Raw genomic sequence first — 15707 nt, forward strand, 5'->3', positions numbered from 1 at the left:
CTCCATTTACTTTTTCTTTGATTTCACTTATCACAGTTGTATCATTTTCCTTATATAGGTCTTGTATATAGTTTGTTACATTTATACTTGAGTATTTCATTTCTGGGGGGTGCTAATGTAAATGGTATTGTATATTTATTTTCTAATTTCATTTGTTCATTATTAGTATATAGGAAGCAATTGACTTTTGTATATTAACTTTGTATCCTGCGCCCTTGCTGTAACAGCTTGCAGTTCCATATATTTGCCAATTCTTTCAGATTTTCTACATAATCATTTCATCTATAAATAAAAAGTTTCATTTCTTCATTCCCAATCTGTATACTTTTGTTTCCTCTTCTTGTCTTCTTGCATTAGATAGAACTGCCAGTATGATGTTGAATAGGAGTGGTGAGAGGGGAGGTAACTTTGCCTTGTACTAATTAGTGAGGAAGTCTCTTACCATTAAGTATAATGTTATCTGTAGATTATTTGTAGATATTCTTTATCAAGTTGAGGATGTTACCCTCTATTCTTGGTCTACTGAAAGTTTTAAAAAATCATTTATAAGCACTGGATTTTGACAAACAATTTTTCTGTGTTATTGAAGGATTACATTAATTGATTTTTAAATGTTGAACCAGCCTAACGTATCTATGATAAATCCTACTTCGTCATGGTGTATAATTGTTTTACACATTGTTTGATTCCATTTTCTAACATTTTGTTGAGGATTTTTGCATCTATCTACATGAGAGATGTTAGTCTGTAGTTTTTTGTTTTTTTTGTTTTCTTTTTTTCTTTTAATGTCCTTGTCTGGTTTTGGTATTAGAGTAATGCTGCCCTCATAGAATGAGTTAAGAAATATTTCATTTGCTTCTATCCCCTGGAAGAAATTGTAGAGTTATTTATATATACTGTTGTAAAAAGATATTCCTTATAAATAAATATTCCTTACAAAAAAGAGGATGCATGGGATTGCATGTGCTTTGATCCCGTTTGTGTTAAAAATAGATTTTAATATATATTTCTAACCCTCCCTTTAAAATATATTTTGAAGAAATTGTACTCCCCAGATCCTTTTCTGAGTACTCTGAAAATCTGTACCTTGGGGCATCTGGGTGCCTCAGTCCTGTAAACATCCTACTTTTGATTTTGGCTCAGGTCATGTTCTCAGGGTCATGAGATCGAGCCCTGCACTGGGCTCCACACTCAGCATGGAGTCTGCTTAAGATTCTCTCTCTCAGGGTGCCTGGGTGGCGCAGTCGTTAAGCGTCTGCCTTCGGCTCAGGGCGTGATCCTAGGGTCCTGGGATCGAGCCCCGCATCAGGCTTCTCCGCTGGGAGCCTGCTTCTTCCTCTCCCACTCCCTCTGCTTGTGTTCCCTCTCTCGCTGGCTGTCTCTCTCTCTCTCTGTCAAATAAATAAAATCTTAAAAAAAAAAAAGATTCTCTCTCTCCCTCTCCTTCTAGTCCTCCCCTTCCTTACGTTCTCTCTCTCTCAAATAAATACATAAATAAAATCTTTAAAAAATAAATCTGTACCTTCTCTGCTCATTGGTAGATAATGCAGACAAGCACTTTTAAACAAAGATATTGATGGAAATTCCTAACTTGACACAGTGTTAAGCTTTTCCCCTCTCCCTCATTTAGGACCTTCTTCAATCTGGAAGGCAGCAATGGAGAAGGAAGATGGGGTCCTACTGGACCTCACCCCTGCCTACTTACCTTCCTCCCTTTCCTTTAGCTGCCTGTTCTTTCCCAGATGCAGTAGGGAGGCTGGGAGAGGATAGGTGAAATGCAATGAGATATAAAGCACAGTGGGCCTGGAAGATGGTTAAGTGTGGTTCTTCCTTAAGCCCGGAGCACCATGTGATGCTCCTGAATGTTTATCTGCATGGGTCACCTGATGCCTTAGGAAAGCTCAATTTTGTTGGTCCCTAAGGCCCCTCCAGGTGATTCTCTCACTTATGTGTCCATAATTGCCAAAGTAATCTCTTTTCCAAAATTCTGACAATATTCTTTCCACTTTCTCCATCTTTCTGTATTCGTCAAGTGAATTATGGAGTTTAAAAGTCATATACTATTCTCACGTTCTGTAATAAAGTTTCATATATATATTGTGGTATTTGGGATTGTACAATTTTAAGTTTAACATCCTGGTCTCTATTTTATGAGCAATTCATCAGAAATGGAGGCAGAGAAAATCCATTACTGGCATCACTGGGTAAACATTTAAGTATATATGCACTCCACTACAAAACTTTGTGGTTACATTCTTAACACTGGTTACATGAGTAACATTGCAGAGTCTGCAGCACCAAGGATAACTTTTACTTTTTGAGCATGTCATTTTGTACACTTTAAATTATGTTCGCAGCTTGAACATCTGTTACTCTAAACATCGTCATCTTCTTCATCATCAATTACATTTTAAAATAAAAAAAATGAATGAATAAAAATACGACTGCAGCATTTCCAATAATTCCTATGCTTTGAGTCTCTGAATTATCCTAATGTTCGATCTCCTGAACCCTCTACGTGCTTGGTGAAGAACTGCTGAGCTGTATAATACATTCCTTTGATCTTCCTCCAGATTAAATACTGCTTTCACTCTTCATGGGAACGACTGGACAAATGAATATTGATAGTATTTCTCTCTTCCTCTTTGGAAGAGGACCATAACTCTCTCCATCTGTTGAAAATTTTGTCTTCTTCACCTGTTGTTCTCATTCAGTCAATTCCAACAATTGCCTTCCTCATTTTGTTTACTCTCAGATACATCAGCCATTCTGTAATCATGGTATGGGTTAGATATTGATTGAGACTCATAACGACTCAGTGTTATTCAGGTTTTTCACAATTCAGGCATATGTGTCAAAGGTCATGAGACCCAGCAAGATGATCGTAATAGTAACAGATTTCTGTTTCAAGCACTGTTTAAAGCACTTTGTTTATACATTTCATTTAATCCTCACAACAAACCTATAAGGAAATAAAGTATTTTCATTTCACAGAGGAGAGCTGAGGCACAGAGCGATGAAATACTTTGCCCGAGGTCATGGAACTAGTGGAGGAAAGAGATTCCCAGCAGGAACATAGGCAGTCTTGCTACGGAGTACTTGCTTTTCACATCGAGGCTATACTACTTCTCAAATCTGCTTTTCCTAACATGTAATGAGTATTTAAGTAAATGCCACTGAAGGTTAGCATACCTCTATGATCAATATTTTCCTCAACTTGTATGTGTAAATACGACAAGGTGAAAAAAGCAAATTAATAAGTGATAGGTAGCATTTTCCAACTCAAAGGTTATATCTCTTTTGGGATAGAATGAGTGATTTCGAAGCACATGACTGGCAGCACAGGTGGATTTAAATATACTTTTTTAGTTTTTAAATTCCGCAAAGCAAGTACATTTTATTTCCTCTCAGGTTTTATGTTATATCAGTTAAACAGCTAAAACAATGTTTCATGAGAGTATTATTTCAACTGAGAACATCTGCAATGAACTGGAACATCTTTTTTCCCCAAGAGTTCATGTTAAGCTTACAAGAGGTATCCAACATTTTCTTCCATATCTGTAAAATATTTCTATATTATTTAACAGCTATAATGTCTAACTCTAGTTTTAGTAATAATCTGATTTGAAAAATGTCCTCAAAACTTTGGCATCATTATAGATAGGATATTATTTAAATAATTGATGCTTAGGAAATACCTTTTTAAGTACTTTTATCCTAGTCATGTTTCAAGTTTTCCATAAATACGCAAAATTACCCTGTGATGGTTTTCTTGCATTTATATGTCATCGATTCATTCTGTGCTTTATTACTGAGCTCAACACTGTTCAAACAAATGTCATTGAGTAAACTGATAACTTCATCTAAATCCAGTTTTATTTCTCTTGACTGTTTTAGCTCTCTTATGTTGTTCTATCTGACTGATTCGTGGCATAGTTAAAAGCCAGCTTTGGAGCCAGCTATTTTTCTCCTGTTGCCTGTCTTGGAGAATTCATTTATTACCTCTCAGTGTTAGTTTCCCCATTCATTACATGGAGGAAAAATTCTACCTTGCAAGGTTATTTTAATGATTAGAAATCTTTTATTTCGAATGTACTTCCCAGCACCAACATACAGGAGGAATCAACTAGCAGGAACTATCACTAGCTACACCAACAAACCATAATCATCATCATTATCATTATCATCACTTCGGGTTCAAACTAATTTATTCCTTATAGTATAAACACAAAATCCCTTATTCCATGAAAAATGATGTAAAAAAGAGCTATTTCCATGTTCGATTTCTTTTTTTTTTTTAAGATTTTATTTATTTATGTGACAGAGAGACAGCCAGTGAAGAGAGGGAACACAGCAAGGGAGTGGGAGAGGAAGAAGCAGGCTCCTAGTGGAGGAGCCTGATGTGGGACTCGATCGCGAAACGCCGGGATCAAGCCCTGAGCCGAAGGCAGACGCTTAACGACTGCGCTACCCAGGCGCCCCCCATGTTAGATTTCTAAACATGGATTCCATATAATTTCAAAAGTTTGAGAGCAATAGTCTATACCTTACTATTACCCCCTTACTCTAAGAGTCAAGTAATACCCAATAAAATCAGAGAAATTGGCCAAAACAAATTGATACTGAACTGAAAATATTAAGAAACTAATTTGGAAACATACAGCTATCTGACTCCTTTAATTTCATCTGATTTCAGATTGTTATGCTATTAATAAAACATCATCTGTATGACAGCTTGCATTTAGTTCCTATTAAGATGATTTATGTGATTTAAGAACAACCCTTAAGTCTACAGCTAAAGGTGAGATTTGATTATTCCTTTAATTGCAAAGTGAACACGAAAATATTGTGCAGGTTAATTTTATATGGATGCAATTGACTTTACTATTAGAGTTATAAAATGCAACGAAGCTAGAATGCTTTATTTAGCATTTTGGAGCCCCTCAGGGACATTTAAATTTTCCGTGTTCACACAGACTCAGTTAATGATGATCTAAGGCCTCAGACTCTACATTTCACATTTGGCACCATTCCCTTAAGTATATTTTTATGTGAATGACTACTTCTGAGAAAACACCTTTTATATTTCAAAATATCCTAAATTGAGATATCCAGATTTGGTTATAGGAATGCATATTAATGATTTTTTTAAGATTTATTTATTTATTTATTTGAGAGAGAGAGAGAGAGCACGAGAGGGGAGCAGAGCAGGGAGAGAGGGAGAGACTCAAGCAGACTCCAGGTTGAGGGGGAAGCCGGCAACGGGCTCAATCTTACAACCCTGAGATCACGACCTGAGCTGAAATCAATAGTCGGTCCCTTAACTGACTGAGCCACCTAAGAGACCCATTAATGATTATTTTTAAGTTTGAAATTAAAATTTAAATTATTTACCTATTTATGTGATTAGATATCCCTAATCTAAAGTGGAAAGTGACTATCTCAGTGGTATTTAATACTTCACAAAACACCTTTGAATTAAAGTGAAGAATCTTAAATTAAAAAACCCAACCCTTTTACCTCTCTAGAATCCAAAGATCCATCTCTTCCTACTTTTCTGTTCTACTGGTTAGAATCTGGATGACATTATAAAATAGTTACCTTTTACCTTTTTTGCTTGTTTCTAATCTTTTTAATTTTATGACCATCAAACTCTTTTTTCTTCTGCTACACATTAGTATATATTTATTGGGGAAAAAGGAAATGGTCTCGTAATTATAGGATTGTGTGCTTCTAAAACATTAAATTGTATGTCAAAACCTTTCATCAAGATGAATTTATAACCAGAACACAGACAGCTGTAAAAGGCATTATTAGGGATTTGTGATCCACTTTTGGAAATACTGGGTAAATAATTTATTTAAAAGGAAAATTATACTTCTAATTACATACATATCATCATCTCTTTAAGCAAAATATTCAAGACAATGATTATGATTTTAAAAATTATTTATAATAACCATCTTTTAAAACAATTTATCTGGTTTAAATTTATTATTTCTTTAAGGCAATATAAGTATAATGTCTAATTTAAAGTAAGACAAAATTATGAATTAATAATAATTTTTTTCCCCTTTCTCAGGAAAAAAAAATAGATGATTATAATCTATCTTCAACATTTTCTTTTAGAAAATAGGTATGTTAGGAGAACAAAATTTTGTGCATGGAATAACTGCTAGTTCTGTATTATTTCTATTAATAGAGATAACTGTAAATAGTTCCAATTATTTCACAGTATTATAGCATTTCATTTTCTTAAGCCCTCTGTTTCTATAGCCTGTGTTTACCAGATGAGTTTATCATAGAGAATAATGGCACTATCTCTTACGAATACAAATTGCCACATAGACATGCATAGATTGCAGAGCCAAATGAAATGGAATGATCAGAAATGGGGAAAAATCTTCTTTTCTCATTTTTAGTGGTCCTGTAAAGGAATAAAGCCATGAACATTTTTTTTTTGATCCATTTTTCCTCCTAACTTGGAAATGTTAAATGAAAACTTCTAGCTAGAAGACAACCTGATAATATGGTTGAGAGATATTTCTTGTCCTTCCTTAAATGACAATAATCTACTAATTAATTACAAATTCTCATATGTCATTAAAGATTTCAACATAGTTTTTTTTTTTCTTCTACATAAGGCTTTACCCCAAACTACTGAAGTAAGGATCTTTGCTTCTATGGCCTTTTCATTTTTTTTTTAAATTAATTCGGCCATTTCTGGACTCTGGGAATCTTTTTATTTTAATTGCATGTCCTATTGTTAAGCCTTCACTTTCATTTATAACAAACTACTTTTTTTTTTTTTTTAATAACACAAGGAAGTCTCTGAGGAGCAAGAGATGGAATGGTTCATAACTGCCGGTTGAAAAGCATTATGATGCACAGATTTCTCAGACAAGGGCAGATGATTTTTCTATAAAAACCTCAACCTTTCATGTTCTACACTCAACTTTCAGAAGAATGGGTAGTAAAAAATCCACAATCCCAAACAAATAGCAGAGACGAGTTGGTAGAGGAAAGCACTTATTATTTTGTCTGCTTCTATTGTTTATTTCAATGAAAAGAATGAAAGCAACTCTGAAAAGAACTTAGAATTGTATGTAGAACACAGAACTGAAGCCAGAAGAATGGATGATTTCTCTTGACTTTTGACATGCACTGTCAAAAGTCCCTGCTTCAGTGGGACTAATTATCTCAGAAGTTTAGAACTTGGCACACTGAGGTTAAGAGTTTGACACCGAGGTTTGTCACCTAGCTTTGCTCTTGAACCACAGGGTAAACTTCTAACTCCTGCCAAGAAATATTAACTATGACATCATTTGGGAGCTAAAACAACCTCTTTGATTTTCACATGAATTCTAAACAGGTTAAGTTACTTGCCTCAATTCTTAAGTTAATTCATGGCAGGGTGAAGTCTAGACCAATGGTCTGTTATCATTGCATAGAACTTTATTTATTTCGCTCAAAGGACCAGGAAGGATTGAGTGAGTGAGGGAATGAGTAAGTGAAGAGAGTGAGAGAGACAGAAAGAGAGAGAAATCTAGAAGGTACCTGTCCAGTTAGCAGGATAGCAATAGTTATCTATTCATTCATTCATTGGAAATGTCTATGAAGTTCCTATAACCAGCTATGCAGTACGATAGGTGTTCAGAACAAGGAAGTAAATCTCTGATGTGAGAAACTCTTTAATGACTAGTTGTTATTGGATGAAAAGGATTTTTGCAATGGGTTTACTCAGGAGAAGAAGAGTATTCTTGAGTTTCTTTGGAAGATTTCCTGCTGATGCCCAAGTTGAGCTTCTTGTAGCTTGTCTACCTGGGGCCCGGTGGGTACAGCATCAGCCTACATATATACTTCTCTGCGGTAGAAGGTGAACAGTTGAGCACTTTGCCTTCCATATTTTTCATACTCCTTAGAAAATTCAACATTATTGTTACAATGTTATAGACAAAGAGTTTAAATAATTTGCCTAAGGTCATCAAATGTGTAAGTAGTAAAATTATAAATAGAACACAGATAATCTGACCACCAGCTCTGTGCTATTCCTCTGATACTATTCTGATATCAGGGTGATGCTAATATCTCCCAATGTGCTTTCTTCATTTTAATAAAATCAAAAATATTTTAATGAATTAGAGCTATATGATTCAATAATATTATCCATTTATTTAGAGCATATTTTACTAAGTTTCTGGGCTAAGTATTTTATAATAATTATCTAAGTTAATTATTAAAATGGTCCTGAAAATACACATAAATTCTTCACCTGACAGTTCAGGGAATTCAGGCTTACAGAGATTATGTAACTTACTAGTTGTATGGCTTTGACTAGTTGGTAGAGTTGAGGTTTGAATTTTGGTCAGTTCAATGCCAAAGATTGTACTTGGGGGGGGGGGAAGCGCAATTATTTTAGCTCTTTCAGGTATAACCACTAGTGTTGTCTATAAATGTCATGCCACAGTAAAACATTGCAAAACACCACTCTACACATTCTCTTTCACACAAAAGACTAACCGAGTAGAGCAAGTAAGTTATTAAATGAAGCGAACAAAGAACAGAGTGGAAGATGAAAAATGAATTCACAACTTCAGTAGTCAAGAGAGCTGTGTCAGAGAAGACGGAAGACAGGCAAGGAGGAAGACAGAAAAGCTGTGTGAAATGGGCTGGGGATGCTTTTGCTCATGTCGTGGAGAGAGCCACAAACGGTGTTTGCTCCAGAGTAGAACACATCTGTGGAAACATTGAACTTATTTCCACATATTTAACTCATTCCTTAATTTTAATGTTCAATAATAAAAAATAACTTTGCAGTGGACCTTGAAAATAAAAGGTGAGTCTACAGAATAATGAGGTTGTCACAAGGGCTCCACTCCTCTACAGCAAATCAGGGAAAGCCAGTGTCAGTGTCATTGACATGCTCTAGGGATTTGTTGCGTTTGACAAGGAATTTTATTTTGTCATATGCTATCACAAGCAGAGAGCTTATAGAGCAGCCCAGCTCCCAAATCACTCTCCTTCTTCAAGCATCTAGTCTAGTGTCACCCAGAAAACATGGCCTGTAAATGATCATTGTTAAAATTTATAACCTAAATACTTTATATTCTGCCTAAAAAGTAAGCCTGAGTCCTGGAGACACATAACTTTTATGTCTGCAGTCCTGCTCTCTTTGCCAGTAATGGTCCATTCACACTTTGTTTCATGTTGGTACATCTACACAGAACCTTATACATAGAGAAAGGAAGACTTTCTAACATTTACCACCTGTTTAAAGCCAAAGAGGGGCAAAATACAAATAATTAGATTCCCAGTCTATACCTCCACATTTTAACAGGTATTAATGCATATCTCCCTCTATTTAACCTGTTATCCAGGGTATTTGGTGATGTGGAAACATGATGACAAGGCTTTTTTCATGCAGGTTATCTGCTCATTGTTAGAACAAGGAAAATGAAAAAGGCCACACTTAGCCCCAATCCTGGCATTAACTTTTACTTTTTGCACAGATGAAGGCCACCCACCCTCTTACCATTATACCCCCAACCTCTACACACAGACACACACACACACACACACACACACGTGCGCGCACACACATGTGCACACACTTCTTAAGCAAGGACAATACAGGAGTATAATGAATCAGTAAAAATCTAGTTGGAGTAACTAGGACATGTTCCCGACCTAAAATATAACAACAAAAAGAAAAAAAAATTGGTAATTATCATTTTGCCATCTATGCATGCTGTTAAATACTTTATAAACATGTCTGTATGTTCTTTGTGACATTTATACTAAGCAATTTAGCACGTCTCAAGTCTCTGGCAGTGGCATAGCTAGACAGAAACTCAAAGCTGACTATTTCCAACGCCCATGTTCTTCCACTTCATACCATTTGCCTCTAGGAATGCCAGTCTGTTAATGGAGATTATAATGTCACCATTTTAGGAAATGAAGAAAGTCATTGATGAGCCATAACCACGAAGGAAACTCATGGTCCCGCAAAAGAGTAAAAAAATGGTAATTTTAAAGATTTGAAAAGATTTAACGTGAAGCAACTTTGATCTATAAAAGAAAGTAATGAGTCATGAAAAGGAAGGGGCAAAGCTCTCTCTAAAATACCTTCAAGGATTTATTTATTTGAGAGAGAGAGAGAGAAAGAAAGAAAACCGGGGGGAGGGGCAGAGGGAGAGAGAGAATATCAAGCAGACTCTGTGCTGAGTATGGAGCCTGATGTAGGGACTCAATCTCACAGTCCTGAGATCATGTCCTGGGCTGAAACCAAGAGTCAGACACTTAGCCAACTGAGCTACCCAGGTGCCCATAAAATATCTTGATCACTAATTTTTGAGAAACATTTCTTGATCGTAAGAGCAGCAGATGAAATAGATCATCAAGAGTTGAATAACACAGCCTAACTGGTGAGGTGGAAGAAGGAGAATTCAATGAAATATCAAACTCAACACATTCAAGGATAAAGCCATATTTGAGGATGTGAAGATGTGTGACCATGTTCTCACAAAGTGCATATGTCTTACAGATAGCGTGACAGAGGTCTAAATTCTAGGGCAGATGTCTCAATAGTATTTAGACTTGGGATTTTATATAATATTGTTAGTATTTGCTGCAATGTGAGAGAATTAGAAATCTGGAGCAGAAGGAAAGTACTAAGCTGATAACAGAAGAGTGAAATGCTTGTCTAAATAGGAAGAGGAAAGGATGATCAGAGATATCTAGTCATGGATCAAAGTGGTATTATGAGATCCAAGAGAAGTTATAGCAGAGAGGGAATGGTGGACACTGGTCAACTCACAATACAAGTCCAGAAAGACAATGACTGGGGTATGAAAGTTGAGAATTCAGAAGTAATAATGCTCTCATTGAGAACAGTTTTGTGTGAAGACAAAGGCCAGATTGCAAAGTGTGGACTGTAGGAAGATCAGGAAAGAGAAACTCCATGTGCAGGAAACTATTCAAAAAAGTTTAGGTAAAAATAAATGATATATATGACAATAGCTATAAATATATGATATCCAGGAAGAGGAGAGGGAAGGGAGAGAGAGCAGAGGGAGAGAAAGAGAGAGAGAGAAAGGACATAATGGAGCAAGGGTCAACTGCTGAATTGTGGATCATAAAAGGATATTTGAACCCTTCATATGAGAAACTGGAATGACTGTTGTGTCATCAGGAACCTGAACTGTTTTCACAAACTTAGTGGACCTTACTCCTGTTACCTCTCAGAGCATCTATAATGCACAAACTGTGAAATAGTTCCTACTATTTGTCATGCCTTGCTGAATTATCAGACCTGGTACCCTGAGCAAGATAAAGGATGTCTATACAAGTGTACCAGAAATCAGGGCATCATAGTTGCCTAAAGTGGAAAGAATATTTGAATATGGCGACTACTATTTTCGTCTATCACTATCTTTTTTTTTTTTTTTTGTACTGAAACTGTTCTAAATGCTTCAGGGTACTCTTAGGTGAGACCAAGAAATGAACCTGATACTTTGAAAATCTCTCCTTAGTAGAGACCAAATAATCACCAGCCACAAGAGAAAGCAGAATTAAAAAACAACACCCCCCCCCAAAAAAACCCCAAAAAACCCAAAACCAAAAAACCTGGTTAGTATTCCAGGAACAAGAAATAAACTACACTGGAAGGCAGAGAAGAGAATATAAACCTATGGACAGTGTCCAGATTTAATTTGTTCCATTCTACAGGTTAAATCATGATCTTCCTAATGACCAGCTCCCTAGGCAGATACACAGATGTATAGTCATTAATGACTAACAGGATCTGGGATGACTTTTTAGCCTCAGCTTGGACTGTTAGTGCCATAATATTTGAAGCCAAACAGGCAGGTTACGAAACACAAATCCTGAACTTCATTTTCATTGCCTATGTTCTATTTTGAAAAAGCTGAGGGAGTACAGGGTGAGAGATTAAATGAAAAATCTGTGAAGACAGATGTAAGAACACTTACAACCTTTAGGGTTAAAACTGGCTTCAGGAACCCTGTCATCTGCCTCATTCATTTATTCTTCTCAATAACCTTCTGAGGTCTATAGATTCAACTCCATTTTTGGAATTAAGCAAACAGAACTCTATTCATGATAACTCCTCATGTAAGTTCTTCTCTTGAGCTTCTAGTTGTTCTTTGTTTCTTCTTATGGCTTTACCTTCTTTCCTTTAAATGTTGCCATTGCTCTGGAGGCCTCTTTGGTTCTCTCTCATTTTAACCTCCTTAGTGAAGCTCTTAGTTCTGGGGTTCAAATTCCACAAATATGCCAATGACTCCCAAATCAGATCAGCTGAGCTCTAGGCATTTCTACTTAGCTCAAAGATTTAACATCAAAAGTTAATTCATTGTATTTATCACAAGTTTCCTTCCTCTTCCAGTATTCCTGGCATTATTGCAATCCACCTGATTTCTCCATTTTTTACTTCTTTCTCTCCATCAGGCCCTTCTGCCAAATAATCACTAAGACCTGTTGATTCTCATCTAAATATTTCACAAATCCATCTCCACTTCCTTGTTCTGGACCACCATCGTCCTTTTCCTGCCCTGCTGCCCCAGCAGGAGTCCCTACCTTTGATTCATCTCCTACACTGAAATCAGAGGAGCCTTACTGACATGTATACCTTATCAGGTCATGTTTTTGCCTGGAAATTTTCAGAAATTCCTGACTAGACTCACCATTGATTCAAAGTTGGTCAGTGTTGTATGCAAGGCCCTTCATGATCTGACTCCTGCTTCCCTCACCAGCTTCAATTATTTCCACTTGCAATGTTCTCTCTCTCACTTCAACACACCCTAAATTCCATTCCCACCTGAACATGCCATGCCCTTGGCACCTCTAAGTGGGACCATCTGTTAGGCCCTATGTCAAGGTTATCTTTTCTCTATTTCTACCCTGGGTTAATAAACACCGCTCATCCTTCAGGATTCCTGTCTACCATTTCTTCCACCTTGAAGTCTTCCCTGTCTGATTCCTCTACAAATGTCCTCCATGGCATTCAACTCTATCACAGGCAGCACTTATAACCCAGAAGCACTCCAATTTTCTCTTTATTTTCCTCTCTCTGTGCTCCTTTGAGTTTAGGTGCCTTCCCAAAACAATAAAACCAGTAAGTTGCAGGATCAAAATTCAGATCCAGTTCTGCTCTCTCACCATTGGGCCACACTGCTTGAATGTAATCCCATGGTGTGCAGCAATCCAGCTTGCTAACTAACTTCCTTCTAAGTTTTAGTTATAAGGGATGGAGAAATTTCCATGCATACTCATTCTTACTCCCCTATATATTTATTATATCTTTCATCACTACAGTCACCAAAATAATTTGGATAATTATGGTACTCAATATTATTAACTTTCCCCATTTGAACTAATACATATGCACCTTGTTTTGTGCTCCTCTCAGCTTGTTGTAGTTGGACCAGATCTTGTGGTTCTTATTATGATTGCAAAATGTCCTCAGCAATAAACATCAGGAAATAAAAAAAAGGGGGGTGTTATTATTCACAAGTCCTGGAAAGCACATGGCATACCTGGGGCCACACAGTGAAGTCATGGGTAGAGAAAGAGAGAAAGCTTGTGTCTGAGGTTGTTTTCATTTGGATGGAAGGTGGGGCCTAGGGTTTCGGGGGCTCACTCTTTATTGGTGAATTTAAAACATAAGAGCAGGAATTGAAAGCATAGGAAGAGGAAAAACAATAAGCCCAAAGAGTCAGTTATCAAAATCAGCCAAGATCTCTAAAACAAAGGAGCCTGCGGCAGGAGTTGAGTTGTGGTGGAAAATGGGGGTTTGGCTAGCTCTTTCTCTAGTCCTGTGGCTGGCACTGTGTTTATTTGAGATAACCATCTTTGAAGTGGATGCCTCTTTGAAATGGATGCCTTGACAATCAAAGTTTAAGTTAGGCACTTGCATTACAATAAAAGAAAAACCATCTGCCAGGGCTTACACTAAAACCTTTAGGTTTAAAGAGATTTTAGAACACTAGTTCTCAAACTTGGCTGCATGTTGAAATTGCCCCGGGAGTTTTAAAAAATACTGATACTTGGATTCCACCCTCAGAAAGTTTGATTTATTTGTTATGGGGTTTTGCCTAGGCATCGGGATTTTTTCAAAGCCTGTGAGATCATTTGAACATGCAGTAGTGTTTGAGAACCACTGCCTCCGAAAAGATCTAGCTTACCGCATCTTCTCAAAGACAAGGGAAGTGTAGAGAGATTAAGGACTAGCCTGAGGTTAAATGATAACAGATCATATGAGTAATTAGTCACATGTGATTGATTCGTGAATTGAAGATTGGTTGCCATGCAGTTAAAATTAGGTAGGATTTTGAGACCGTCCCCACCGCAAAGATGCTATACGGAGGAAAAGGGAAAAGCCATCTCTCTCCTAACATAACACAGCCCTCCTCTGCTGCCCAGTAAAATAGCAGTACCTTGGTTTCATGCTTATGATATTCAGATCAAGTATGTCCTTTATGAAGTACTTTCAGATCTATTATCTAGTTTTTCTACAATTTTGAGATAGTTTACTTATGGACCTAGCTTTTTAAAAATTATAATCAGTAGCAAGCAGTGAGTTAGAATTTTAGGCTAATAAATATTATTTTAAAAGTATATAGGAAATCTTAGTTTAGACATGTACATAGTTCACAGGATTAAGAGGAGGGCTTTGGCATCAGCCAGTGCTGAGTTTAAGTGTTGACCCACACACACATGAGCCATACAGTGTTGGGCAAGTCACTTGACTTTTCTGAATCCCAGTTTCCATAGAGAGGGCAGTAATCATGTTGTCTATGGTGATAAATATCAGCTCCTACAAATGTATTATTGCAGGATTTCTTTTCCTTCAGTGCCTGGGGCTCTTGGGCACCATTTCGGAGAATGAAGAGGTAGACCAGACGAAGAGTGGTGGGAAGCAAAGCAAAGTTTATTGATCCATAGTAGTACAGAGCCCCCAAAGAGGGAGGGACACAAGAGGGTTGCTACCAGAGTTTCCATGTCTAGAAGTTTTTATGGGCTAGTTGGCGGGCTGTTTTAATCTGATTAACCCTCCAGGCACCTGTCACCCAATCAGGTTTTTATCCACGTGCTCGTCTACCTATCAGGTATTTGTTCACGTGGGAAAGAGTGGAGAGCTCCTTCCAGGGTGGTGTAAAATCCTTTTAAGAGTGGCTTCCTTTTAGGGGGGCCCTTGTCCCTGCCTGCCTTTCTTCTGACTATCCTTCATTAGTATTATATGTATGTGTGTGGTGATTCAAAGGAGGGAGTGATCACTGTGATATGGCTGGCGGTACTTAGAAAAGGTTTTATGGGGGAAAGCACAGGTGAGCTGAGTTTAACAGGAACTGGTATTTCGCAGGGCATGTATTGCTATATTTTTCTAAGAAGATACTGAGACTAAAGAAGTTAAGTCCTGTATATAAAGTCAGCATTTTTGTGGTGTTAGAGGTGAGCTCTAATTAGACTCAGTCCTCTTCCACAATATTCTTGTTTATTTAGGCTTAACACTCACAACGTGGGACAGATCTCCTTACATCCAACGTCCTCTTAATATTAAAATTACTAGCTGGACAATACTCTTTCCCAAGTTGGGTTAAAAATTTTTCATAAACCATAACATCTAAATGGTGCCAACTCTCCTGGCGGAAACTTATAGTAATGAGGCTCCTAGGAATTGGAGTAAC

Source organism: Ursus maritimus, unplaced genomic scaffold (genome assembly GCF_017311325.1).
Source record: "Ursus maritimus isolate PB19 unplaced genomic scaffold, ASM1731132v1 scaffold_25, whole genome shotgun sequence".
Lineage (NCBI taxonomy): Eukaryota > Metazoa > Chordata > Mammalia > Carnivora > Ursidae > Ursus > Ursus maritimus.